The sequence below is a fragment of the Triturus cristatus genome, chromosome 12, assembly GCF_964204655.1.
Source record: "Triturus cristatus chromosome 12, aTriCri1.1, whole genome shotgun sequence".
Lineage (NCBI taxonomy): Eukaryota > Metazoa > Chordata > Amphibia > Caudata > Salamandridae > Triturus > Triturus cristatus.
In genome coordinates, this window is record NC_140595.1 from 217,928,916 (window position 1) to 217,954,658 (window position 25,743).

The window sequence follows — 25,743 nt, forward strand, 5'->3', positions numbered from 1 at the left end:
CCCCCAAAAAAGCAGCAGACAATTGCTGGATATTCCCCAACTTCTAATGCTTTTCTTTTAAACAAATGATAAACAGCCTCACCTGTGGCAAGGCTTAAAAAAATTGAATAAACTCTTAAATGTTCCTCTCCACGGAAATCTTTAGTAAAAGGCGAAAGATTTTTTCGTTTTGAAGAGAAACCAGAGTAAGTGACAATATAGCTCTCTAGGGTAAGTGGCGGCACATCAAAGACCCTGTCATTGCGAGGGTGAGGACCTGAAAGGTATTTTCAGGCTCTAAGAAAGAGGGCGAGAACCAGGCCGGTGGGCAAAACAGGCCAACATTTCAAAGTCTCTGCTCAAGGTACAAAAAGGTGGACTGTTCACATGTGTATGTGTGGGAATATGCAAATTTCTTTTGTACTCACCTCAGCTCATTAGGAGTTGTCGGGGCTGCTGGGGAAGGGGAACAGGAAATGTGAATCAGGCTTTTAGTTAAGTGGCACTGTAGGCCTTTTGTCCCCTAGCCATTTTACGCTTTCAACACCATCCCTCCAATCGATATGCTCAGAGCCACCACTGTGCTCTACACATAGCCATGCACCGTATGTGCCTTTTTCACACGTACTTTCATTAAACCTGAATATAGAAGGATATATCTGTCTAGGCTGGAGACACGTGAAACAAGTCTGACGTGCCCCTTCAAGTCTACCTGAGAGGAAGCTGACTCAGGATTGGCGACCTCTCAGGGCACCTCTAACGGGCACAAATAACGGGCAAGCCCTATGAAAAGCACAGCATGAGTCTTGGTCCCACCTTTAAAAAGGAGGGTGACCTCTGGGATCTGGCAGCAGGATCTTTGGGAGATAAGAAAATATACTGCCTGCGATCGTGAAGTTTCAAGTCAGTCAAGAAAAGCAATCTCATGCACTGCACAAGCTCTTTCCCATGAGGCACCTCTCCTGCACTCTGTTTATGCAAATGAGCAAGCAGAGAGCTCAGGAATAAAACACCAAACTCATGTCCCCCAAAAAAAGCAGCAGACAATTGCTGGATATTCCCCAACTTGTAATGCTTTTCTTTTAAACAAATGATAAACAGCCTCACCTGTGGCAAGGCTTAAAAAAATTGAATAAACTCTTAAATGTTCCTCTCCACGGAAATCTTTAGTAAAAGGCGAAAGATTTTTTCGTTTTGAAGAGAAACCAGAATAAGTGACAATATAGCTCTCTAGGGTAAGTGGCGGCACATCAAAGACCCTGTCATTGCGAGGGTGAGGACCTGAAAGGTATTTTCAGGCTCTAAGAAAGAGGGCGAGAACCAGGCCGGTGGGCAAAACAGGCCAACATTTCAAAGTCTCTGCTCAAGGTACAAAAAGGTGGACTGTTCACATGTGTATGTCTGGGAATATGCAAATTTCTTTTGTACTCACCTCAGCTCATTAGGAGTTGTCGGGGCTGCTGGGGAAGGGGAACAGGAAATGTGAATCAGGCTTTTAGTTAAGTGGCACTGTAGGCCTTTTGTCCCCTAGCCATTTTACGCTTTCAACACGCTCTACACATAGCCATGCACCGTATGTGCCTTTTTCACACGTACTTTCATTAAACCTGAATATAGAAGGATATATCTGTCTAGGCTGGAGACACGTGAAACAAGTCTGACGTGCCCCTTCAAGTCTACCTGAGAGGAAGCGGACTCAGGATTGGCGACCTCTCAGGGCACCTCCAACGGGCACAAATAACGGGCAAGCCCTATGAAAAGCACAGCATGAGTCTTGGTCCCACCTTTAAAAAGGAGGGTGACCTCTGGGATCTGGCAGCAGGATCTTTGGGAGATAAGAAAATATACTGCCTGCGATCGTGTAGTTTCAAGTCAGTCAAGAAAAGCAATCTCATGCACTGCACAAGCTCTTTCCCATGAGGCACCTCTCCTGCACTCTGTTTATGCAAATGAGCAAGCAGAGAGCTCAGGAATAAAACACCAAACTCATGTCCCCCAAACAAGCAGCAGACAATTGCTGGATATTCCCCAACTTCTAATGCTTTTCTTTTAAACAAATGATAAACAGCCTCACCTGTGGCAAGGATTAAAAAAATTGAATAAACTCTTAAATGTTCCTCTCCACGGAAATCTTTAGTAAAAGGCGAAAGATTTTTTCGTTTTGAAGAGAAACCAGAGTAAGCGACAATATAGCTCTCTAGGGTAAGTGGCGGCACATCAAAGACCCTGTCATTGCGAGGGTGAGGACCTGAAAGGTATTTTCAGGCTCTAAGAAAGAGGGCGAGAACCAGGCCGGTGGGCAAAACAGGCCAACATTTCAAAGTCTCTGCTCAAGGTACAAAAAGGTGGACTGTTCACATGTGTATGTCTGGGAATATGCAAATTTCTTTTGTACTCACCTCAGCTCATTAGGAGTTGTCGGGGCTGCTGGGGAAGGGGAACAGGAAATGTGAATCAGGCTTTTAGTTAAGTGGCACTGTAGGCCTTTTGTCCCCAAGCCATTTTACGCTTTCAACACGCTCTACACATAGCCATGCACCGTATGTGCCTTTTTCACACGTACTTTCATTAAACCTGAATATAGAAGGATATATCTGTCTAGGCTGGAGACACGTGAAACAAGTCTGACGTGCCCCTTCAAGTCTACCTGAGAGGAAGCGGACTCAGGATTGGCGACCTCTCAGGGCACCTCCAACGGGCACAAATAACGGGCAAGCCCTATGAAAAGCACAGCATGAGTCTTGGTCCCACCTTTAAAAAGGAGGGTGACCTCTGGGATCTGGCAGCAGGATCTTTGGGAGATAAGAAAATATACTGCCTGCGATCGTGTAGTTTCAAGTCAGTCAAGAAAAGCAATCTCATGCACTGCACAAGCTCTTTCCCATGAGGCACCTCTCCTGCACTCTGTTTATGCAAATGAGCAAGCAGAGAGCTCAGTAATAAAACACCAAACTCATGTCCCCCAAAAAAGCAGCAGACAATTGCTGGATATTCCCCAACTTCTAATGCTTTTCTTTTAAACAAATGATAAACAGCCTCACCTGTGGCAAGGCTTAAAAAAATTGAATAAACTCTTAAATGTTCCTCTCCACGGAAATCTTTAGTAAAAGGCGAAAGATATTTTCGTTTTGAAGAGAAACCAGAGTAAGTGACAATATAGCTCTCTAGGGTAAGTGGCGCCACATCAAAGACCCTGTCATTGCGAGGGTGAGGACCTGAAAGGTATTTTCAGGCTCTAAGAAAGAGGGCGAGAACCAGGCCGGTGGGCAAAACAGGCCAACATTTCAAAGTCTCTGCTCAAGGTACAAAAAGGTGGACTGTTCACATGTGTATGTCTGGGAATATGCAAATTTCTTTTGTACTCACCTCAGCTCATTAGGAGTTGTCGGGGCTGCTGGGGAAGGGGAACAGGAAATGTGAATCAGGCTTTTAGTTAAGTGGCACTGTAGGCCTTTTGTCCCCTAGCCATTTTACGCTTTCAACACGCTCTACACATAGCCATGCACCGTATGTGCCTTTTTCACACGTACTTTCATTAAACCTGAATATAGAAGGATATATCTGTCTAGGCTGGAGACACGTGAAACAAGTCCGACGTGCCCCTTCAAGTTTACCTGAGAGGAAGCTGACTCAGGATTGGCGACCTCTCAGGGCACCTCTAACGGGCACAAATAACGGGCAAGCCCTATGAAAAGCACAGCATGAGTCTTGGTCCCACCTTTAAAAAGGAGGTTGACCTCTGGGATCTGGCAGCAGGATCTTTGGGAGATAAGAAAATATACTGCCTGCGATCGTGAAGTTTCAAGTCAGTCAAGAAAAGCAATCTCATGCACTGCACAAGCTCTTTCCCATGAGGCACCTCTCCTGCACTCTGTTTATGCAAATGAGCAAGCAGAGAGCTCAGGAATAAAACACCAAACTCATGTCCCCCAAAAAAGCAGCAGACAATTGCTGGATATTCCCCAACTTGTAATGCTTTTCTTTTAAACAAATGATAAACAGCCTCACCTGTGGCAAGGCTTAAAAAAATTGAATAAACTCTTAAATGTTCCTCTCCACGGAAATCTTTAGTAAAAGGCGAAAGATTTTTTCGTTTTGAAGAGAAACCAGAGTAAGTGACAATATAGCTCTCTAGGGTAAGTGGCGGCACATCAAAGACCCTGTCATTGCGAGGGTGAGGACCTGAAAGGTATTTTCAGGCTCTAAGAAAGAGGGCGAGAACCAGGCCGGTGGGCAAAACAGGCCAACATTTCAAAGTCTCTGCTCAAGGTACAAAAAGGTGGACTGTTCACATGTGTATGTCTGGGAATATGCAAATTTCTTTTGTACTCACCTCAGCTCATTAGGAGTTGTCGGGGCTGCTGGGGAAGGGGAACAGGAAATGTGAATCAGGCTTTTAGTTAAGTGGCACTGTAGGCCTTTTGTCCCCTAGCCATTTTACGCTTTCAACACGCTCTACACATAGCCATGCACCGTATGTGCCTTTTTCACACGTACTTTCATTAAACCTGAATATAGAAGGATATATCTGTCTAGGCTGGAGACACGTGAAACAAGTCTGACGTGCCCCTTCAAGTCTACCTGAGAGGAAGCTGCCTCAGGATTGGCGACCTCTCAGGGCACCTCTAACCGGCACAAATAACGGGCAAGCCCTATGAAAAGCACAGCATGAGTCTTGGTCCCACCTTTAAAAAGGAGGGTGACCTCTGGGATCTGGCAGCAGGATCTTTGGGAGATAAGAAAATATACTGCCTGCGATCGTGTAGTTTCAAGTCAGTCAAGAAAAGCAATCTCATGCACTGCACAAGCTCTTTCCCATGAGGCACCTCTCCTGCACTCTGTTTATGCAAATGAGCAAGCAGAGAGCTCAGGAATAAAACACCAAACTCATGTCCCCCAAAAAAGCAGCAGACAATTGCTGGATATTCCCCAACTTCTAATGCATTTCTTTTAAACAAATGATAAACAGCCTCACCTGTGGCAAGGATTAAAAAAATTGAATAAACTCTTAAATGTTCCTCTCCACGGAAATCTTTAGTAAAAGGCGAAAGATTTTTTCGTTTTGAAGAGAAACCAGAGTAAGTGACAATATAGCTCTCTAGGGTAAGTGGCGGCACATCAAAGACCCTGTCATTGCGAGGGTGAGGACCTGAAAGGTATTTTCAGGCTCTAAGAAAGAGGGCGAGAACCAGGCCGGTCGGCAAAACAGGCCAACATTTCAAAGTCTCTGCTTAAGGTACAAAAAGGTGGACTGTTCACATGTGTATGTCTGGGAATATGCAAATTTCTTTTGTACTCACCTCAGCTCATTAGGAGTTGTCGGGGCTGCTGGGGAAGGGGAACAGGAAATGTGAATCAGGCTTTTAGTTAAGTGGCACTGTAGGCCTTTTGTCCCCTAGCCATTTTACGCTTTCAACACCATCCCTCCAATCGATATGCTCAGAGCCACCACTGTGCTCTACACATAGCCATGCACCGTATGTGCCTTTTTCACACGTACTTTCATTAAACCTGAATATAGAAGGATATATCTGTCTAGGCTGGAGACACGTGAAACAAGTCTGACGTGCCCCTTCAAGTCTACCTGAGAGGAAGCGGACTCAGGATTGGCGACCTCTCAGGGCACCTCTAACGGGCACAAATAACGGGCAAGCCCTATGAAAAGCACAGCATGAGTCTTGGTCCCACCTTTAAAAAGGAGGGTGACCTCTGGGATCTGGCAGCAGGATCTTTGGGAGATAAGAAAATATACTGCCTGCGATCGTGTAGTTTCAAGTCAGTCAAGAAAAGCAATCTCATGCACTGCACAAGCTCTTTCCCATGAGGCACCTCTCCTGCACTCTGTTTATGCAAATGAGCAAGCAGAGAGCTCAGGAATAAAACACCAAACTCATGTCCCCCAAAAAAGCAGCAGACAATTGCTGGATATTCCCCAACTTCTAATGCTTTTCTTTTAAACAAATGATAAACAGCCTCACCTGTGTCAAGGCTTAAAAAAATTGAATAAACTCTTAAATGTTCCTCTCCACGGAAATCTTTAGTAAAAGGCGAAAGATATTTTCGTTTTGAAGAGAAACCAGAGTAAGTGACAATATAGCTCTCTAGGGTAAGTGGCGCCACATCAAAGACCCTGTCATTGCGAGGGTGAGGGCCTGAAAGGTATTTTCAGGCTCTAAGAAAGAGGGCGAGAACCAGGCCGGTGGGCAAAACAGGCCAACATTTCAAAGTCTCTGCTCAAGGTACAAAAAGGTGGACTGTTCACATGTGTATGTCTGGGAATATGCAAATTTCTTTTGTACTCACCTCAGCTCATTAGGAGTTGTCGGGGCTGCTGGGGAAGGGGAACAGGAAATGTGAATCAGGCTTTTAGTTAAGTGGCACTGTAGGCCTTTTGTCCCCTAGCCATTTTACGCTTTCAACACGCTCTACACATAGCCATGCACCGTATGTGCCTTTTTCACACGTACTTTCATTAAACCTGAATATAGAAGGATATATCTGTCTAGGCTGGAGACACGTGAAACAAGTCTGACGTGCCCCTTCAAGTCTACCTGAGAGGAAGCTGACTCAGGATTGGCGACCTCTCAGGGCACCTCTAACGGGCACAAATAACGGGCAAGCCCTATGAAAAGCACAGCATGAGTCTTGGTCCCACCTTTAAAAAGGAGGGTGACCTCTGGGATCTGGCAGCAGGATCTTTGGGAGATAAGAAAATATACTGCCTGCGATCGTGTAGTTTCAAGTAGGCCTGGGCGGCAAATTCCGTTCCGCTCGCGGAATTTGCGGAATTTGCGTAATTTCGCGTTCCGCGGAGAACGCGAAATTGCTCAGAAGCCTGCTTTCCGCGATTTCGCGAAATTTTTGCTTGTTCGCGTTCTCAAAATGCATGTTCGCGAGATATTTCTCCTCGAGCACGCAAACATCAATTGCGAACAGGAAAAAAGCATCGCGAACAAGCAGTTCCGCGTGTTCGCGGAATTTCTGCGTGTTCGCGGAGATTTTTTACCGTTTCGCGGAGATTTGCGTAACGCAATTACGCAAATTCCGCCCACCCCTAGTTTCAAGTCAGTCAAGAAAAGCAATCTCATGCACTGCACAAGCTCTTTCCCATGAGGCACCTCTCCTGCACTCTGTTTATGCAAATGAGCAAGCAGAGAGCTCAGGAATAAAACACCAAACTCATGTCCCCCAAAAAAGCAGCAGACAATTGCTGGATATTCCCCAACTTCTAATGCTTTTCTTTTAAACAAATGATAAACAGCCTCACCTGTGGCAAGGCTTAAAAAAATTGAATAAACTCTTAAATGTTCCTCTCCACGGAAATCTTTAGTAAAAGGCGAAAGATTTTTTCGTTTTGAAGAGAAACCAGAGTAAGTGACAATATAGCTCTCTAGGGTAAGTGGCGGCACATCAAAGACCCTGTCATTGCGAGGGTGAGGACCTGAAAGGTATTTTCAGGCTCTAAGAAAGAGGGCGAGAACCAGGCCGGTGGGCAAAACAGGCCAACATTTCAAAGTCTCTGCTCAAGGTACAAAAAGGTGGACTGTTCACATGTGTATGTGTGGGAATATGCAAATTTCTTTTGTACTCACCTCAGCTCATTAGGAGTTGTCGGGGCTGCTGGGGAAGGGGAACAGGAAATGTGAATCAGGCTTTTAGTTAAGTGGCACTGTAGGCCTTTTGTCCCCTAGCCATTTTACGCTTTCAACACCATCCCTCCAATCGATATGCTCAGAGCCACCACTGTGCTCTACACATAGCCATGCACCGTATGTGCCTTTTTCACACGTACTTTCATTAAACCTGAATATAGAAGGATATATCTGTCTAGGCTGGAGACACGTGAAACAAGTCTGACGTGCCCCTTCAAGTCTACCTGAGAGGAAGCTGACTCAGGATTGGCGACCTCTCAGGGCACCTCTAACGGGCACAAATAACGGGCAAGCCCTATGAAAAGCACAGCATGAGTCTTGGTCCCACCTTTAAAAAGGAGGGTGACCTCTGGGATCTGGCAGCAGGATCTTTGGGAGATAAGAAAATATACTGCCTGCGATCGTGAAGTTTCAAGTCAGTCAAGAAAAGCAATCTCATGCACTGCACAAGCTCTTTCCCATGAGGCACCTCTCCTGCACTCTGTTTATGCAAATGAGCAAGCAGAGAGCTCAGGAATAAAACACCAAACTCATGTCCCCCAAAAAAAGCAGCAGACAATTGCTGGATATTCCCCAACTTGTAATGCTTTTCTTTTAAACAAATGATAAACAGCCTCACCTGTGGCAAGGCTTAAAAAAATTGAATAAACTCTTAAATGTTCCTCTCCACGGAAATCTTTAGTAAAAGGCGAAAGATTTTTTCGTTTTGAAGAGAAACCAGAATAAGTGACAATATAGCTCTCTAGGGTAAGTGGCGGCACATCAAAGACCCTGTCATTGCGAGGGTGAGGACCTGAAAGGTATTTTCAGGCTCTAAGAAAGAGGGCGAGAACCAGGCCGGTGGGCAAAACAGGCCAACATTTCAAAGTCTCTGCTCAAGGTACAAAAAGGTGGACTGTTCACATGTGTATGTCTGGGAATATGCAAATTTCTTTTGTACTCACCTCAGCTCATTAGGAGTTGTCGGGGCTGCTGGGGAAGGGGAACAGGAAATGTGAATCAGGCTTTTAGTTAAGTGGCACTGTAGGCCTTTTGTCCCCTAGCCATTTTACGCTTTCAACACGCTCTACACATAGCCATGCACCGTATGTGCCTTTTTCACACGTACTTTCATTAAACCTGAATATAGAAGGATATATCTGTCTAGGCTGGAGACACGTGAAACAAGTCTGACGTGCCCCTTCAAGTCTACCTGAGAGGAAGCGGACTCAGGATTGGCGACCTCTCAGGGCACCTCCAACGGGCACAAATAACGGGCAAGCCCTATGAAAAGCACAGCATGAGTCTTGGTCCCACCTTTAAAAAGGAGGGTGACCTCTGGGATCTGGCAGCAGGATCTTTGGGAGATAAGAAAATATACTGCCTGCGATCGTGTAGTTTCAAGTCAGTCAAGAAAAGCAATCTCATGCACTGCACAAGCTCTTTCCCATGAGGCACCTCTCCTGCACTCTGTTTATGCAAATGAGCAAGCAGAGAGCTCAGGAATAAAACACCAAACTCATGTCCCCCAAAAAAGCAGCAGACAATTGCTGGATATTCCCCAACTTCTAATGCTTTTCTTTTAAACAAATGATAAACAGCCTCACCTGTGGCAAGGCTTAAAAAAATTGAATAAACTCTTAAATGTTCCTCTCCACGGAAATCTTTAGTAAAAGGCGAAAGATTTTTTCGTTTTGAAGAGAAACCAGAGTAAGTGACAATATAGCTCTCTAGGGTAAGTGGCGGCACATCAAAGACCCTGTCATTGCGAGGGTGAGGACCTGAAAGGTATTTTCAGGCTCTAAGAAAGAGGGCGAGAACCAGGCCGGTGGGCAAAACAGGCCAACATTTCAAAGTCTCTGCTCAAGGTACAAAAAGGTGGACTGTTCACATGTGTATGTCTGGGAATATGCAAATTTCTTTTGTACTCACCTCAGCTCATTAGGAGTTGTCGGGGCTGCTGGGGAAGGGGAACAGGAAATGTGAATCAGGCTTTTAGTTAAGTGGCACTGTAGGCCTTTTGTCCCCTAGCCATTTTACGCTTTCAACACGCTCTACACATAGCCATGCACCGTATGTGCCTTTTTCACACGTACTTTCATTAAACCTGAATATAGAAGGATATATCTGTCTAGGCTGGAGACACGTGAAACAAGTCTGACGTGCCCCTTCAAGTCTACCTGAGAGGAAGCGGACTCAGGATTGGCGACCTCTCAGGGCACCTCCAACGGGCACAAATAACGGGCAAGCCCTATGAAAAGCACAGCATGAGTCTTGGTCCCACCTTTAAAAAGGAGGGTGACCTCTGGGATCTGGCAGCAGGATCTTTGGGAGATAAGAAAATATACTGCCTGCGATCGTGTAGTTTCAAGTCAGTCAAGAAAAGCAATCTCATGCACTGCACAAGCTCTTTCCCATGAGGCACCTCTCCTGCACTCTGTTTATGCAAATGAGCAAGCAGAGAGCTCAGTAATAAAACACCAAACTCGTGTCCCCCAAAAAAGCAGCAGACAATTGCTGGATATTCCCCAACTTCTAATGCTTTTCTTTTAAACAAATGATAAACAGCCTCACCTGTGGCAAGGCTTAAAAAAATTGAATAAACTCTTAAATATTCCTCTCCACGGAAATCTTTAGTAAAAGGCGAAAGATATTTTCGTTTTGAAGAGAAACCAGAGTAAGTGACAATATAGCTCTCTAGGGTAAGTGGCGCCACATCAAAGACCCTGTCATTGCGAGGGTGAGGACCTGAAAGGTATTTTCAGGCTCTAAGAAAGAGGGCGAGAACCAGGCCGGTGGGCAAAACAGGCCAACATTTCAAAGTCTCTGCTCAAGGTACAAAAAGGTGGACTGTTCACATGTGTATGTCTGGGAATATGCAAATTTCTTTTGTACTCACCTCAGCTCATTAGGAGTTGTCGGGGCTGCTGGGGAAGGGGAACAGGAAATGTGAATCAGGCTTTTAGTTAAGTGGCACTGTAGGCCTTTTGTCCCCTAGCCATTTTACGCTTTCAACACGCTCTACACATAGCCATGCACCGTATGTGCCTTTTTCACACGTACTTTCATTAAACCTGAATATAGAAGGATATATCTGTCTAGGCTGGAGACACGTGAAACAAGTCTGACGTGCCCCTTCAAGTTTACCTGAGAGGAAGCTGACTCAGGATTGGCGACCTCTCAGGGCACCTCTAACGGGCACAAATAACGGGCAAGCCCTATGAAAAGCACAGCATGAGTCTTGGTCCCACCTTTAAAAAGGAGGTTGACCTCTGGGATCTGGCAGCAGGATCTTTGGGAGATAAGAAAATATACTGCCTGCGATCGTGAAGTTTCAAGTCAGTCAAGAAAAGCAATCTCATGCACTGCACAAGCTCTTTCCCATGAGGCACCTCTCCTGCACTCTGTTTATGCAAATGAGCAAGCAGAGAGCTCAGGAATAAAACACCAAACTCATGTCCCCCAAAAAAGCAGCAGACAATTGCTGGATATTCCCCAACTTGTAATGCTTTTCTTTTAAACAAATGATAAACAGCCTCACATGTGGCAAGGCTTAAAAAAATTGAATAAACTCTTAAATGTTCCTCTCCACGGAAATCTTTAGTAAAAGGCGAAAGATTTTTTCGTTTTGAAGAGAAACCAGAGTAAGTGACAATATAGCTCTCTAGGGTAAGTGGCGGCACATCAAAGACCCTGTCATTGCGAGGGTGAGGACCTGAAAGGTATTTTCAGGCTCTAAGAAAGAGGGCGAGAACCAGGCCGGTGGGCAAAACAGGCCAACATTTCAAAGTCTCTGCTCAAGGTACAAAAAGGTGGACTGTTCACATGTGTATGTCTGGGAATATGCAAATTTCTTTTGTACTCACCTCAGCTCATTAGGAGTTGTCGGGGCTGCTGGGGAAGGGGAACAGGAAATGTGAATCAGGCTTTTAGTTAAGTGGCACTGTAGGCCTTTTGTCCCCTAGCCATTTTACGCTTTCAACACGCTCTACACATAGCCATGCACCGTATGTGCCTTTTTCACACGTACTTTCATTAAACCTGAATATAGAAGGATATATCTGTCTAGGCTGGAGACACGTGAAACAAGTCTGACGTGCCCCTTCAAGTCTACCTGAGAGGAAGCTGACTCAGGATTGGCGACCTCTCAGGGCACCTCTAACCGGCACAAATAACGGGCAAGCCCTATGAAAAGCACAGCATGAGTCTTGGTCCCACCTTTAAAAAGGAGGGTGACCTCTGGGATCTGGCAGCAGGATCTTTGGGAGATAAGAAAATATACTGCCTGCGATCGTGTAGTTTCAAGTCAGTCAAGAAAAGCAATCTCATGCACTGCACAAGCTCTTTCCCATGAGGCACCTCTCCTGCACTCTGTTTATGCAAATGAGCAAGCAGAGAGCTCAGGAATAAAACACCAAACTCATGTCCCCCAAAAAAGCAGCAGACAATTGCTGGATATTCCCCAACTTCTAATGCTTTTCTTTTAAACAAATGATAAACAGCCTCACCTGTGGCAAGGCTTAAAAAAATTGAATAAACTCTTAAATGTTCCTCTCCACGGAAATCTTTAGTAAAAGGCGAAAGATTTTTTCGTTTTGAAGAGAAACCAGAGTAAGTGACAATATAGCTCTCTAGGGTAAGTGGCGGCACATCAAAGACCCTGTCATTGCGAGGGTGAGGACCTGAAAGGTATTTTCAGGCTCTAAGAAAGAGGGCGAGAACCAGGCCGGTGGGCAAAACAGGCCAACATTTCAAAGTCTCTGCTCAAGGTACAAAAAGGTGGACTGTTCACATGTGTATGTGTGGGAATATGCAAATTTCTTTTGTACTCACCTCAGCTCATTAGGAGTTGTCGGGGCTGCTGGGGAAGGGGAACAGGAAATGTGAATCAGGCTTTTAGTTAAGTGGCACTGTAGGCCTTTTGTCCCCTAGCCATTTTACGCTTTCAACACCATCCCTCCAATCGATATGCTCAGAGCCACCACTGTGCTCTACACATAGCCATGCACCGTATGTGCCTTTTTCACACGTACTTTCATTAAACCTGAATATAGAAGGATATATCTGTCTAGGCTGGAGACACGTGAAACAAGTCTGACGTGCCCCTTCAAGTCTACCTGAGAGGAAGCTGACTCAGGATTGGCGACCTCTCAGGGCACCTCTAACGGGCACAAATAACGGGCAAGCCCTATGAAAAGCACAGCATGAGTCTTGGTCCCACCTTTAAAAAGGAGGGTGACCTCTGGGATCTGGCAGCAGGATCTTTGGGAGATAAGAAAATATACTGCCTGCGATCGTGAAGTTTCAAGTCAGTCAAGAAAAGCAATCTCATGCACTGCACAAGCTCTTTCCCATGAGGCACCTCTCCTGCACTCTGTTTATGCAAATGAGCAAGCAGAGAGCTCAGGAATAAAACACCAAACTCATGTCCCCCAAAAAAAGCAGCAGACAATTGCTGGATATTCCCCAACTTGTAATGCTTTTCTTTTAAACAAATGATAAACAGCCTCACCTGTGGCAAGGCTTAAAAAAATTGAATAAACTCTTAAATGTTCCTCTCCACGGAAATCTTTAGTAAAAGGCGAAAGATTTTTTCGTTTTGAAGAGAAACCAGAATAAGTGACAATATAGCTCTCTAGGGTAAGTGGCGGCACATCAAAGACCCTGTCATTGCGAGGGTGAGGACCTGAAAGGTATTTTCAGGCTCTAAGAAAGAGGGCGAGAACCAGGCCGGTGGGCAAAACAGGCCAACATTTCAAAGTCTCTGCTCAAGGTACAAAAAGGTGGACTGTTCACATGTGTATGTCTGGGAATATGCAAATTTCTTTTGTACTCACCTCAGCTCATTAGGAGTTGTCGGGGCTGCTGGGGAAGGGGAACAGGAAATGTGAATCAGGCTTTTAGTTAAGTGGCACTGTAGGCCTTTTGTCCCCTAGCCATTTTACGCTTTCAACACGCTCTACACATAGCCATGCACCGTATGTGCCTTTTTCACACGTACTTTCATTAAACCTGAATATAGAAGGATATATCTGTCTAGGCTGGAGACACGTGAAACAAGTCTGACGTGCCCCTTCAAGTCTACCTGAGAGGAAGCGGACTCAGGATTGGCGACCTCTCAGGGCACCTCCAACGGGCACAAATAACGGGCAAGCCCTATGAAAAGCACAGCATGAGTCTTGGTCCCACCTTTAAAAAGGAGGGTGACCTCTGGGATCTGGCAGCAGGATCTTTGGGAGATAAGAAAATATACTGCCTGCGATCGTGTAGTTTCAAGTCAGTCAAGAAAAGCAATCTCATGCACTGCACAAGCTCTTTCCCATGAGGCACCTCTCCTGCACTCTGTTTATGCAAATGAGCAAGCATAGAGCTCAGGAATAAAACACCAAACTCATGTCCCCCAAAAAAGCAGCAGACAATTGCTGGATATTCCCCAACTTCTAATGCTTTTCTTTTAAACAAATGATAAACAGCCTCACCTGTGGCAAGGCTTAAAAAAATTGAATAAACTCTTAAATGTTCCTCTCCACGGAAATCTTTAGTAAAAGGCGAAAGATTTTTTCGTTTTGAAGAGAAACCAGAGTAAGTGACAATATAGCTCTCTAGGGTAAGTGGCGGCACATCAAAGACCCTGTCATTGCGAGGGTGAGGACCTGAAAGGTATTTTCAGGCTCTAAGAAAGAGGGCGAGAACCAGGCCGGTGGGCAAAACAGGCCAACATTTCAAAGTCTCTGCTCAAGGTACAAAAAGGTGGACTGTTCACATGTGTATGTCTGGGAATATGCAAATTTCTTTTGTACTCACCTCAGCTCATTAGGAGTTGTCGGGGCTGCTGGGGAAGGGGAACAGGAAATGTGAATCAGGCTTTTAGTTAAGTGGCACTGTAGGCCTTTTGTCCCCTAGCCATTTTACGCTTTCAACACGCTCTACACATAGCCATGCACCGTATGTGCCTTTTTCACACGTACTTTCATTAAACCTGAATATAGAAGGATATATCTGTCTAGGCTGGAGACACGTGAAACAAGTCTGACGTGCCCCTTCAAGTCTACCTGAGAGGAAGCGGACTCAGGATTGGCGACCTCTCAGGGCACCTCCAACGGGCACAAATAACGGGCAAGCCCTATGAAAAGCACAGCATGAGTCTTGGTCCCACCTTTAAAAAGGAGGGTGACCTCTGGGATCTGGCAGCAGGATCTTTGGGAGATAAGAAAATATACTGCCTGCGATCGTGTAGTTTCAAGTCAGTCAAGAAAAGCAATCTCATGCACTGCACAAGCTCTTTCCCATGAGGCACCTCTCCTGCACTCTGTTTATGCAAATGAGCAAGCAGAGAGCTCAGTAATAAAACACCAAACTCATGTCCCCCAAAAAAGCAGCAGACAATTGCTGGATATTCCCCAACTTCTAATGCTTTTCTTTTAAACAAATGATAAACAGCCTCACCTGTGGCAAGGCTTAAAAAAATTGAATAAACTCTTAAATGTTCCTCTCCACGGAAATCTTTAGTAAAAGGCGAAAGATATTTTCGTTTTGAAGAGAAACCAGAGTAAGTGACAATATAGCTCTCTAGGGTAAGTGGCGCCACATCAAAGACCCAGTCATTGCGAGGGTGAGGACCTGAAAGGTATTTTCAGGCTCTAAGAAAGAGGGCGAGAACCAGGCCGGTGGGCAAAACAGGCCAACATTTCAAAGTCTCTGCTCAAGGTACAAAAAGGTGGACTGTTCACATGTGTATGTCTGGGAATATGCAAATTTCTTTTGTACTCACCTCAGCTCATTAGGAGTTGTCGGGGCTGCTGGGGAAGGGGAACAGGAAATGTGAATCAGGCTTTTAGTTAAGTGGCACTGTAGGCCTTTTGTCCCCTAGCCATTTTACGCTTTCAACACGCTCTACACATAGCCATGCACCGTATGTGCCTTTTTCACACGTACTTTCATTAAACCTGAATATAGAAGGATATATCTGTCTAGGCTGGAGACACGTGAAACAAGTCTGACGTGCCCCTTCAAGTTTACCTGAGAGGAAGCTGACTCAGGATTGGCGACCTCTCAGGGCACCTCTAACGGGCACAAATAACGGGCAAGCCCTATGAAAAGCACAGCATGAGTCTTGGTCCCACCTTTAAAAAGGAGGTTGACCTCTGGGATCTGGCAGCAGGATCTTTGGGAGATAAGAAAATATACTGCCTGCGATCGTGAAGTTTCAAGTCAGTCAAGAAAAGCAATCTCATGCACTGCACAAGCTCTTTCCCATGAGGCACCTCTCCTGCACTCTGTTTATGCAAATGAGCAAGCAGAGAGCTCAGGAATAAAACACCAAACTCATGTCCCCCAAAAAAGCAGCAGACAATTGCTGGATATTCCCCAACTTGTAATGCTTTTCTTTTAAACAAATGATAAACAGCCTCACCTGTGGCAAGGCTTAAAAAAATTGAATAAACTCTTAAATGTTCCTCTCCACGGAAATCTTTAGTAAAAGGCGAAAGATTTTTTCGTTTTGAAGAGAAACCAGAGTAAGTGACAATATAGCTCTCTAGGGTAAGTGGCGGCACATCAAAGACCCTGTCATTGCGAGGGTGAGGACCTGAAAGGTATTTTCAGGCTCTAAGAAAGAGGGCGAGAACCAGGCCGGTGGGCAAAACAGGCCAACATTTCAAAGTCTCTGCTCAAGGTACAAAAAGGTGGACTGTTCACATGTGTATGTCTGGGAATATGCAAATTTCTTTTGTACTCACCTCAGCTCATTAGGAGTTGTCGGGGCTGCTGGGGAAGGGGAACAGGAAATGTGAATCAGGCTTTTAGTTAAGTGGCACTGTAGGCCTTTTGTCCCCTAGCCATTTTACGCTTTCAACACGCTCTACACATAGCCATGCACCGTATGTGCCTTTTTCACACGTACTTTCATTAAACCTGAATATAGAAGGATATATCTGTCTAGGCTGGAGACACGTGAAACAAGTCTGACGTGCCCCTTCAAGTCTACCTGAGAGGAAGCTGACTCAGGATTGGCGACCTCTCAGGGCACCTCTAACCGGCACAAATAACGGGCAAGCCCTATGAAAAGCACAGCATGAGTCTTGGTCCCACCTTTAAAAAGGAGGGTGACCTCTGGGATCTGGCAGCAGGATCTTTGGGAGATAAGAAAATATACTGCCTGCGATCGTGTAGTTTCAAGTCAGTCAAGAAAAGCAATCTCATGCACTGCACAAGCTCTTTCCCATGAGGCACCTCTCCTGCACTCTGTTTATGCAAATGAGCAAGCAGAGAGCTCAGGAATAAAACACCAAACTCATGTCCCCCAAAAAAGCAGCAGACAATTGCTGGATATTCCCCAACTTCTAATGCATTTCTTTTAAACAAATGATAAACAGCCTCACCTGTGGCAAGGATTAAAAAAATTGAATAAACTCTTAAATGTTCCTCTCCACGGAAATCTTTAGTAAAAGGCGAAAGATTTTTTCGTTTTGAAGAGAAACCAGAGTAAGTGACAATATAGCTCTCTAGGGTAAGTGGCGGCACATCAAAGACCCTGTCATTGCGAGGGTGAGGACCTGAAAGGTATTTTCAGGCTCTAAGAAAGAGGGCGAGAACCAGGCCGGTCGGCAAAACAGGCCAACATTTCAAAGTCTCTGCTCAAGGTACAAAAAGGTGGACTGTTCACATGTGTATGTCTGGGAATATGCAAATTTCTTTTGTACTCACCTCAGCTCATTAGGAGTTGTCGGGGCTGCTGGGGAAGGGGAACAGGAAATGTGAATCAGGCTTTTAGTTAAGTGGCACTGTAGGCCTTTTGTCCCCTAGCCATTTTACGCTTTCAACACCATCCCTCCAATCGATATGCTCAGAGCCACCACTGTGCTCTACACATAGCCATGCACCGTATGTGCCTTTTTCACACGTACTTTCATTAAACCTGAATATAGAAGGATATATCTGTCTAGGCTGGAGACACGTGAAACAAGTCTGACGTGCCCCTTCAAGTCTACCTGAGAGGAAGCGGACTCAGGATTGGCGACCTCTCAGGGCACCTCCAACGGGCACAAATAACGGGCAAGCCCTATGAAAAGCACAGCATGAGTCTTGGTCCCACCTTTAAAAAGGAGGGTGACCTCTGGGATCTGGCAGCAGGATCTTTGGGAGATAAGAAAATATACTGCCTGCGATCGTGTAGTTTCAAGTCAGTCAAGAAAAGCAATCTCATGCACTGCACAAGCTCTTTCCCATGAGGCACCTCTCCTGCACTCTGTTTATGCAAATGAGCAAGCAGAGAGCTCAGGAATAAAACACCAAACTCATGTCCCCCAAAAAAGCAGCAGACAGTTGCTGGATATTCCCCAACTTCTAATGCTTTTCTTTTAAACAAATGATAAACAGCCTCACCTGTGTCAAGGCTTAAAAAAATTGAATAAACTCTTAAATGTTCCTCTCCACGGAAATCTTTAGTAAAAGGCGAAAGATATTTTCGTTTTGAAGAGAAACCAGAGTAAGTGACAATATAGCTCTCTAGGGTAAGTGGCGCCACATCAAAGACCCTGTCATTGCGAGGGTGAGGGCCTGAAAGGTATTTTCAGGCTCTAAGAAAGAGGGCGAGAACCAGGCCGGTGGGCAAAACAGGCCAACATTTCAAAGTCTCTGCTCAAGGTACAAAAAGGTGGACTGTTCACATGTGTATGTCTGGGAATATGCAAATTTCTTTTGTACTCACCTCAGCTCATTAGGAGTTGTCGGGGCTGCTGGGGAAGGGGAACAGGAAATGTGAATCAGGCTTTTAGTTAAGTGGCACTGTAGGCCTTTTGTCCCCTAGCCATTTTACGCTTTCAACACGCTCTACACATAGCCATGCACCGTATGTGCCTTTTTCACAAGTGCTTTCATTAAACCTGAATATAGAAGGATATATCTGTCTAGGCTGGAGACACGTGAAACAAGTCTGACGTGCCCCTTCAAGTCTACCTGAGAGGAAGCTGACTCAGGATTGGCGACCTCTCAGGGCACCTCTAACGGGCACAAATAACGGGCAAGCCCTATGAAAAGCACAGCATGAGTCTTGGTCCCACCTTTAAAAAGGAGGGTGACCTCTGGGATCTGGCAGCAGGATCTTTGGGAGATAAGAAAATATACTGCCTGCGATCGTGTAGTTTCAAGTCAGTCAAGAAAAGCAATCTCATGCACTGCACAAGCTCTTTCCCATGAGGCACCTCTCCTGCACTCTGTTTATGCAAATGAGCAAGCAGAGAGCTCAGGAATAAAACACCAAACTCATGTCCCCCAAAAAAGCAGCAGACAATTGCTGGATATTCCCCAACTTCTAATGCTTTTCTTTTAAACAAATGATAAACAGCCTCACCTGTGGCAAGGCTTAAAAAAATTGAATAAACTCTTAAATGTTCCTCTCCACGGAAATCTTTAGTAAAAGGCGAAAGATTTTTTCGTTTTGAAGAGAAACCAGAGTAAGTGACAATATAGCTCTCTAGGGTAAGTGGCGGCACATCAAAGACCCTGTCATTGCGAGGGTGAGGACCTGAAAGGTATTTTCAGGCTCTAAGAAAGAGGGCGAGAACCAGGCCGGTGGGCAAAACAGGCCAACATTTCAAAGTCTCTGCTCAAGGTACAAAAAGGTGGACTGTTCACATGTGTATGTCTGGGAATATGCAAATTTCTTTTGTACTCACCTCAGCTCATTAGGAGTTGTCGGGGCTGCTGGGGAAGGGGAACAGGAAATGTGAATCAGGCTTTTAGTTAAGTGGCACTGTAGGCCTTTTGTCCCCTAGCCATTTTACGCTTTCAACACCATCCCTCCAATCGATATGCTCAGAGCCACCACTGTGCTCTACACATAGCCATGCACCGTATGTGCCTTTTTCACACGTACTTTCATTAAACCTGAATATAGAAGGATATATCTGTCTAGGCTGGAGACACGTGAAACAAGTCTGACGTGCCCCTTCAAGTCTACCTGAGAGGAAGCTGACTCAGGATTGGCGACCTCTCAGGGCACCTCTAACGGGCACAAATAACGGGCAAGCCCTATGAAAAGCACAGCATGAGTCTTGGTCCCACCTTTAAAAAGGAGGGTGACCTCTGGGATCTGGCAGCAGGATCTTTGGGAGATAAGAAAATATACTGCCTGCGATCGTGAAGTTTCAAGTCAGTCAAGAAAAGCAATCTCATGCACTGCACAAGCTCTTTCCCATGAGGCACCTCTCCTGCACTCTGTTTATGCAAATGAGCAAGCAGAGAGCTCAGGAATAAAACACCAAACTCATGTCCCCCAAAAAAAGCAGCAGACAATTGCTGGATATTCCCCAACTTGTAATGCTTTTCTTTTAAACAAATGATAAACAGCCTCACCTGTGGCAAGGCTTAAAAAAATTGAATAAACTCTTAAATGTTCCTCTCCACGGAAATCTTTAGTAAAAGGCGAAAGATTTTTTCGTTTTGAAGAGAAACCAGAATAAGTGACAATATAGCTCTCTAGGGTAAGTGGCGGCACATCAAAGACCCTGTCATTGCGAGGGTGAGGACCTGAAAGGTATTTTCAGGCTCTAAGAAAGAGGGCGAGAACCAGGCCGGTGGGCAAAACAGGCCAACATTTCAAAGTCTCTGCTCAAGGTACAAAAAGGTGGACTGTTCACATGTGTATGTCTGGGAATATGCAAATTTCTTTTGTACTCACCTCAGCTCATTAGGAGTTGTCGGGGCTGCTGGGGAAGGGGAACAGGAAATGTGAATCAGGCTTTTAGTTAAGTGGCACTGTAGGCCTTTTGTCCCCTAGCCATTTTACGCTTTCAACACGCTCTACACATAGCCATGCACCGTATGTGCCTTTTTCACACGTACTTTCATTAAACCTGAATATAGAAGGATATATCTGTCTAGGCTGGAGACACGTGAAACAAGTCTGACGTGCCCCTTCAAGTCTACCTGAGAGGAAGCGGACTCAGGATTGGCGACCTCTCAGGGCACCTCCAACGGGCACAAATAACGGGCAAGCCCTATGAAAAGCACAGCATGAGTCTTGGTCCCACCTTTAAAAAGGAGGGTGACCTCTGGGATCTGGCAGCAGGATCTTTGGGAGATAAGAAAATATACTGCCTGCGATCGTGTAGTTTCAAGTCAGTCAAGAAAAGCAATCTCATGCACTGCACAAGCTCTTTCCCATGAGGCACCTCTCCTGCACTCTGTTTATGCAAATGAGCAAGCAGAGAGCTCAGGAATAAAACACCAAACTCATGTCCCCCAAAAAAGCAGCAGACAATTGCTGGATATTCCCCAACTTCTAATGCTTTTCTTTTAAACAAATGATAAACAGCCTCACCTGTGGCAAGGCTTAAAAAAATTGAATAAACTCTTAAATGTTCCTCTCCACGGAAATCTTTAGTAAAAGGCGAAAGATTTTTTCGTTTTGAAGAGAAACCAGAGTAAGTGACAATATAGCTCTCTAGGGTAAGTGGCGGCACATCAAAGACCCTGTCATTGCGAGGGTGAGGACCTGAAAGGTATTTTCAGGCTCTAAGAAAGAGGGCGAGAACCAGGCCGGTGGGCAAAACAGGCCAACATTTCAAAGTCTCTGCTCAAGGTACAAAAAGGTGGACTGTTCACATGTGTATGTCTGGGAATATGCAAATTTCTTTTGTACTCACCTCAGCTCATTAGGAGTTGTCGGGGCTGCTGGGGAAGGGGAACAGGAAATGTGAATCAGGCTTTTAGTTAAGTGGCACTGTAGGCCTTTTGTCCCCTAGCCATTTTACGCTTTCAACACGCTCTACACATAGCCATGCACCGTATGTGCCTTTTTCACACGTACTTTCATTAAACCTGAATATAGAAGGATATATCTGTCTAGGCTGGAGACACGTGAAACAAGTCTGACGTGCCCCTTCAAGTCTACCTGAGAGGAAGCTGACTCAGGATTGGCGACCTCTCAGGGCACCTCTAACCGGCACAAATAACGGGCAAGCCCTATGAAAAGCACAGCATGAGTCTTGGTCCCACCTTTAAAAAGGAGGGTGACCTCTGGGATCTGGCAGCAGGATCTTTGGGAGATAAGAAAATATACTGCCTGCGATCGTGTAGTTTCAAGTCAGTCAAGAAAAGCAATCTCATGCACTGCACAAGCTCTTTCCCATGAGGCACCTCTCCTGCACTCTGTTTATGCAAATGAGCAAGCAGAGAGCTCAGGAATAAAACACCAAACTCATGTCCCCCAAAAAAGCAGCAGACAATTGCTGGATATTCCCCAACTTCTAATGCTTTTCTTTTAAACAAATGATAAACAGCCTCACCTGTGGCAAGGCTTAAAAAAATTGAATAAACTCTTAAATGTTCCTCTCCACGGAAATCTTTAGTAAAAGGCGAAAGATTTTTTCGTTTTGAAGAGAAACCAGAGTAAGTGACAATATAGCTCTCTAGGGTAAGTGGCGGCACATCAAAGACCCTGTCATTGCGAGGGTGAGGACCTGAAAGGTATTTTCAGGCTCTAAGAAAGAGGGCGAGAACCAGGCCGGTGGGCAAAACAGGCCAACATTTCAAAGTCTCTGCTCAAGGTACAAAAAGGTGGACTGTTCACATGTGTATGTGTGGGAATATGCAAATTTCTTTTGTACTCACCTCAGCTCATTAGGAGTTGTCGGGGCTGCTGGGGAAGGGGAACAGGAAATGTGAATCAGGCTTTTAGTTAAGTGGCACTGTAGGCCTTTTGTCCCCTAGCCATTTTACGCTTTCAACACCATCCCTCCAATCGATATGCTCAGAGCCACCACTGTGCTCTACACATAGCCATGCACCGTATGTGCCTTTTTCACACGTACTTTCATTAAACCTGAATATAGAAGGATATATCTGTCTAGGCTGGAGACACGTGAAACAAGTCTGACGTGCCCCTTCAAGTCTACCTGAGAGGAAGCTGACTCAGGATTGGCGACCTCTCAGGGCACCTCTAACGGGCACAAATAACGGGCAAGCCCTATGAAAAGCACAGCATGAGTCTTGGTCCCACCTTTAAAAAGGAGGGTGACCTCTGGGATCTGGCAGCAGGATCTTTGGGAGATAAGAAAATATACTGCCTGCGATCGTGAAGTTTCAAGTCAGTCAAGAAAAGCAATCTCATGCACTGCACAAGCTCTTTCCCATGAGGCACCTCTCCTGCACTCTGTTTATGCAAATGAGCAAGCAGAGAGCTCAGGAATAAAACACCAAACTCATGTCCCCCAAAAAAAGCAGCAGACAATTGCTGGATATTCCCCAACTTGTAATGCTTTTCTTTTAAACAAATGATAAACAGCCTCACCTGTGGCAAGGCTTAAAAAAATTGAATAAACTCTTAAATGTTCCTCTCCACGGAAATCTTTAGTAAAAGGCGAAAGATTTTTTCGTTTTGAAGAGAAACCAGAATAAGTGACAATATAGCTCTCTAGGGTAAGTGGCGGCACATCAAAGACCCTGTCATTGCGAGGGTGAGGACCTGAAAGGTATTTTCAGGCTCTAAGAAAGAGGGCGAGAACCAGGCCGGTGGGCAAAACAGGCCAACATTTCAAAGTCTCTGCTCAAGGTACAAAAAGGTGGACTGTTCACATGTGTATGTCTGGGAATATGCAAATTTCTTTTGTACTCACCTCAGCTCATTAGGAGTTGTCGGGGCTGCTGGGGAAGGGGAACAGGAAATGTGAATCAGGCTTTTAGTTAAGTGGCACTGTAGGCCTTTTGTCCCCTAGCCATTTTACGCTTTCAACACGCTCTACACATAGCCATGCACCGTATGTGCCTTTTTCACACGTACTTTCATTAAACCTGAATATAGAAGGATATATCTGTCTAGGCTGGAGACACGTGAAACAAGTCTGACGTGCCCCTTCAAGTCTACCTGAGAGGAAGCGGACTCAGGATTGGCGACCTCTCAGGGCACCTCCAACGGGCACAAATAACGGGCAAGCCCTATGAAAAGCACAGCATGAGTCTTGGTCCCACCTTTAAAAAGGAGGGTGACCTCTGGGATCTGGCAGCAGGATCTTTGGGAGATAAGAAAATATACTGCCTGCGATCGTGTAGTTTCAAGTCAGTCAAGAAAAGCAATCTCATGCACTGCACAAGCTCTTTCCCATGAGGCACCTCTCCTGCACTCTGTTTATGCAAATGAGCAAGCAGAGAGCTCAGTAATAAAACACCAAACTCATGTCCCCCAAAAAAGCAGCAGACAATTGCTGGATATTCCCCAACTTCTAATGCTTTTCTTTTAAACAAATGATAAACAGCCTCACCTGTGGCAAGGCTTAAAAAAATTGAATAAACTCTTAAATGTTCCTCTCCACGGAAATCTTTAGTAAAAGGCGAAAGATATTTTCGTTTTGAAGAGAAACCAGAGTAAGTGACAATATAGCTCTCTAGGGTAAGTGGCGCCACATCAAAGACCCTGTCATTGCGAGGGTGAGGACCTGAAAGGTATTTTCAGGCTCTAAGAAAGAGGGCGAGAACCAGGCCGGTGGGCAAAACAGGCCAACATTTCAAAGTCTCTGCTCAAGGTACAAAAAGGTGGACTGTTCACATGTGTATGTCTGGGAATATGCAAATTTCTTTTGTACTCACCTCAGCTCATTAGGAGTTGTCGGGGCTGCTGGGGAAGGGGAACAGGAAATGTGAATCAGGCTTTTAGTTAAGTGGCACTGTAGGCCTTTTGTCCCCTAGCCATTTTACGCTTTCAACACGCTCTACACATAGCCATGCACCGTATGTGCCTTTTTCACACGTACTTTCATTAAACCTGAATATAGAAGGATATATCTGTCTAGGCTGGAGACACGTGAAACAAGTCCGACGTGCCCCTTCAAGTTTACCTGAGAGGAAGCTGACTCAGGATTGGCGACCTCTCAGGGCACCTCTAACGGGCACAAATAACGGGCAAGCCCTATGAAAAGCACAGCATGAGTCTTGGTCCCACCTTTAAAAAGGAGGTTGACCTCTGGGATCTGGCAGCAGGATCTTTGGGAGATAAGAAAATATACTGCCTGCGATCGTGAAGTTTCAAGTCAGTCAAGAAAAGCAATCTCATGCACTGCACAAGCTCTTTCCCATGAGGCACCTCTCCTGCACTCTGTTTATGCAAATGAGCAAGCAGAGAGCTCAGGAATAAAACACCAAACTCATGTCCCCCAAAAAAGCAGCAGACAATTGCTGGATATTCCCCAACTTGTAATGCTTTTCTTTTAAACAAATGATAAACAGCCTCACCTGTGGCAAGGCTTAAAAAAATTGAATAAACTCTTAAATGTTCCTCTCCACGGAAATCTTTAGTAAAAGGCGAAAGATTTTTTCGTTTTGAAGAGAAACCAGAGTAAGTGACAATATAGCTCTCTAGGGTAAGTGGCGGCACATCAAAGACCCTGTCATTGCGAGGGTGAGGACCTGAAAGGTATTTTCAGGCTCTAAGAAAGAGGGCGAGAACCAGGCCGGTGGGCAAAACAGGCCAACATTTCAAAGTCTCTGCTCAAGGTACAAAAAGGTGGACTGTTCACATGTGTATGTCTGGGAATATGCAAATTTCTTTTGTACTCACCTCAGCTCATTAGGAGTTGTCGGGGCTGCTGGGGAAGGGGAACAGGAAATGTGAATCAGGCTTTTAGTTAAGTGGCACTGTAGGCCTTTTGTCCCCTAGCCATTTTACGCTTTCAACACGCTCTACACATAGCCATGCACCGTATGTGCCTTTTTCACACGTACTTTCATTAAACCTGAATATAGAAGGATATATCTGTCTAGGCTGGAGACACGTGAAACAAGTCTGACGTGCCCCTTCAAGTCTACCTGAGAGGAAGCTGCCTCAGGATTGGCGACCTCTCAGGGCACCTCTAACCGGCACAAATAACGGGCAAGCCCTATGAAAAGCACAGCATGAGTCTTGGTCCCACCTTTAAAAAGGAGGGTGACCTCTGGGATCTGGCAGCAGGATCTTTGGGAGATAAGAAAATATACTGCCTGCGATCGTGTAGTTTCAAGTCAGTCAAGAAAAGCAATCTCATGCACTGCACAAGCTCTTTCCCATGAGGCACCTCTCCTGCACTCTGTTTATGCAAATGAGCAAGCAGAGAGCTCAGGAATAAAACACCAAACTCATGTCCCCCAAAAAAGCAGCAGACAA

General features: G+C 45.3%; 26 non-coding genes across 26 annotated transcripts; all 26 read right to left on the bottom strand.

Annotated features, from left to right (window-relative positions):
* Positions 1–74: 74 nt before the first annotated feature.
* Positions 75–189, bottom strand: LOC146774457 (U5 spliceosomal RNA). The gene has a single exon (XR_014972741.1). It is a non-coding gene; the product is annotated as a U5 spliceosomal RNA (small nuclear RNA).
* An 889-nt stretch (positions 190–1,078) lies between these two features.
* LOC146774458 (U5 spliceosomal RNA) lies at positions 1,079–1,193 on the bottom strand. Its single transcript, XR_014973889.1, has one exon. It is a non-coding gene; the product is annotated as a U5 spliceosomal RNA (small nuclear RNA).
* Positions 1,194–2,045: 852 nt separating this feature from the next.
* Positions 2,046–2,160, bottom strand: LOC146774459 (U5 spliceosomal RNA). Its single transcript, XR_014974074.1, has one exon. It is a non-coding gene; the product is annotated as a U5 spliceosomal RNA (small nuclear RNA).
* Positions 2,161–3,012: 852 nt separating this feature from the next.
* On the bottom strand, positions 3,013–3,127 carry LOC146774460 (U5 spliceosomal RNA). Its single transcript, XR_014974189.1, has one exon. It is a non-coding gene; the product is annotated as a U5 spliceosomal RNA (small nuclear RNA).
* An 852-nt stretch (positions 3,128–3,979) lies between these two features.
* Positions 3,980–4,094, bottom strand: LOC146774461 (U5 spliceosomal RNA). The gene has a single exon (XR_014972742.1). It is a non-coding gene; the product is annotated as a U5 spliceosomal RNA (small nuclear RNA).
* An 852-nt stretch (positions 4,095–4,946) lies between these two features.
* Positions 4,947–5,061, bottom strand: LOC146774462 (U5 spliceosomal RNA). Its single transcript, XR_014974075.1, has one exon. It is a non-coding gene; the product is annotated as a U5 spliceosomal RNA (small nuclear RNA).
* Positions 5,062–5,949: 888 nt separating this feature from the next.
* Positions 5,950–6,064, bottom strand: LOC146774463 (U5 spliceosomal RNA). The gene has a single exon (XR_014974328.1). It is a non-coding gene; the product is annotated as a U5 spliceosomal RNA (small nuclear RNA).
* Positions 6,065–7,238: 1,174 nt separating this feature from the next.
* On the bottom strand, positions 7,239–7,353 carry LOC146774464 (U5 spliceosomal RNA). The gene has a single exon (XR_014972743.1). It is a non-coding gene; the product is annotated as a U5 spliceosomal RNA (small nuclear RNA).
* Positions 7,354–8,242: 889 nt separating this feature from the next.
* Positions 8,243–8,357, bottom strand: LOC146774465 (U5 spliceosomal RNA). Its single transcript, XR_014973890.1, has one exon. It is a non-coding gene; the product is annotated as a U5 spliceosomal RNA (small nuclear RNA).
* An 852-nt stretch (positions 8,358–9,209) lies between these two features.
* On the bottom strand, positions 9,210–9,324 carry LOC146774466 (U5 spliceosomal RNA). Its single transcript, XR_014972744.1, has one exon. It is a non-coding gene; the product is annotated as a U5 spliceosomal RNA (small nuclear RNA).
* An 852-nt stretch (positions 9,325–10,176) lies between these two features.
* On the bottom strand, positions 10,177–10,291 carry LOC146774467 (U5 spliceosomal RNA). Its single transcript, XR_014974532.1, has one exon. It is a non-coding gene; the product is annotated as a U5 spliceosomal RNA (small nuclear RNA).
* An 852-nt stretch (positions 10,292–11,143) lies between these two features.
* On the bottom strand, positions 11,144–11,258 carry LOC146774468 (U5 spliceosomal RNA). Its single transcript, XR_014972704.1, has one exon. It is a non-coding gene; the product is annotated as a U5 spliceosomal RNA (small nuclear RNA).
* Positions 11,259–12,110: 852 nt separating this feature from the next.
* Positions 12,111–12,225, bottom strand: LOC146774469 (U5 spliceosomal RNA). Its single transcript, XR_014972745.1, has one exon. It is a non-coding gene; the product is annotated as a U5 spliceosomal RNA (small nuclear RNA).
* Positions 12,226–13,114: 889 nt separating this feature from the next.
* On the bottom strand, positions 13,115–13,229 carry LOC146774470 (U5 spliceosomal RNA). Its single transcript, XR_014973891.1, has one exon. It is a non-coding gene; the product is annotated as a U5 spliceosomal RNA (small nuclear RNA).
* Positions 13,230–14,081: 852 nt separating this feature from the next.
* LOC146774471 (U5 spliceosomal RNA) lies at positions 14,082–14,196 on the bottom strand. Its single transcript, XR_014972746.1, has one exon. It is a non-coding gene; the product is annotated as a U5 spliceosomal RNA (small nuclear RNA).
* Positions 14,197–15,048: 852 nt separating this feature from the next.
* LOC146774472 (U5 spliceosomal RNA) lies at positions 15,049–15,163 on the bottom strand. The gene has a single exon (XR_014974190.1). It is a non-coding gene; the product is annotated as a U5 spliceosomal RNA (small nuclear RNA).
* An 852-nt stretch (positions 15,164–16,015) lies between these two features.
* On the bottom strand, positions 16,016–16,130 carry LOC146774473 (U5 spliceosomal RNA). The gene has a single exon (XR_014972747.1). It is a non-coding gene; the product is annotated as a U5 spliceosomal RNA (small nuclear RNA).
* An 852-nt stretch (positions 16,131–16,982) lies between these two features.
* On the bottom strand, positions 16,983–17,097 carry LOC146774474 (U5 spliceosomal RNA). Its single transcript, XR_014974076.1, has one exon. It is a non-coding gene; the product is annotated as a U5 spliceosomal RNA (small nuclear RNA).
* Positions 17,098–17,985: 888 nt separating this feature from the next.
* On the bottom strand, positions 17,986–18,100 carry LOC146774475 (U5 spliceosomal RNA). Its single transcript, XR_014974329.1, has one exon. It is a non-coding gene; the product is annotated as a U5 spliceosomal RNA (small nuclear RNA).
* An 852-nt stretch (positions 18,101–18,952) lies between these two features.
* On the bottom strand, positions 18,953–19,067 carry LOC146774476 (U5 spliceosomal RNA). Its single transcript, XR_014972749.1, has one exon. It is a non-coding gene; the product is annotated as a U5 spliceosomal RNA (small nuclear RNA).
* Positions 19,068–19,956: 889 nt separating this feature from the next.
* On the bottom strand, positions 19,957–20,071 carry LOC146774477 (U5 spliceosomal RNA). Its single transcript, XR_014973893.1, has one exon. It is a non-coding gene; the product is annotated as a U5 spliceosomal RNA (small nuclear RNA).
* Positions 20,072–20,923: 852 nt separating this feature from the next.
* On the bottom strand, positions 20,924–21,038 carry LOC146774478 (U5 spliceosomal RNA). Its single transcript, XR_014972750.1, has one exon. It is a non-coding gene; the product is annotated as a U5 spliceosomal RNA (small nuclear RNA).
* An 852-nt stretch (positions 21,039–21,890) lies between these two features.
* LOC146774479 (U5 spliceosomal RNA) lies at positions 21,891–22,005 on the bottom strand. Its single transcript, XR_014972751.1, has one exon. It is a non-coding gene; the product is annotated as a U5 spliceosomal RNA (small nuclear RNA).
* Positions 22,006–22,894: 889 nt separating this feature from the next.
* Positions 22,895–23,009, bottom strand: LOC146774480 (U5 spliceosomal RNA). The gene has a single exon (XR_014973894.1). It is a non-coding gene; the product is annotated as a U5 spliceosomal RNA (small nuclear RNA).
* Positions 23,010–23,861: 852 nt separating this feature from the next.
* LOC146774481 (U5 spliceosomal RNA) lies at positions 23,862–23,976 on the bottom strand. Its single transcript, XR_014974192.1, has one exon. It is a non-coding gene; the product is annotated as a U5 spliceosomal RNA (small nuclear RNA).
* An 852-nt stretch (positions 23,977–24,828) lies between these two features.
* On the bottom strand, positions 24,829–24,943 carry LOC146774482 (U5 spliceosomal RNA). The gene has a single exon (XR_014972752.1). It is a non-coding gene; the product is annotated as a U5 spliceosomal RNA (small nuclear RNA).
* Positions 24,944–25,743: the final 800 nt, after the last annotated feature.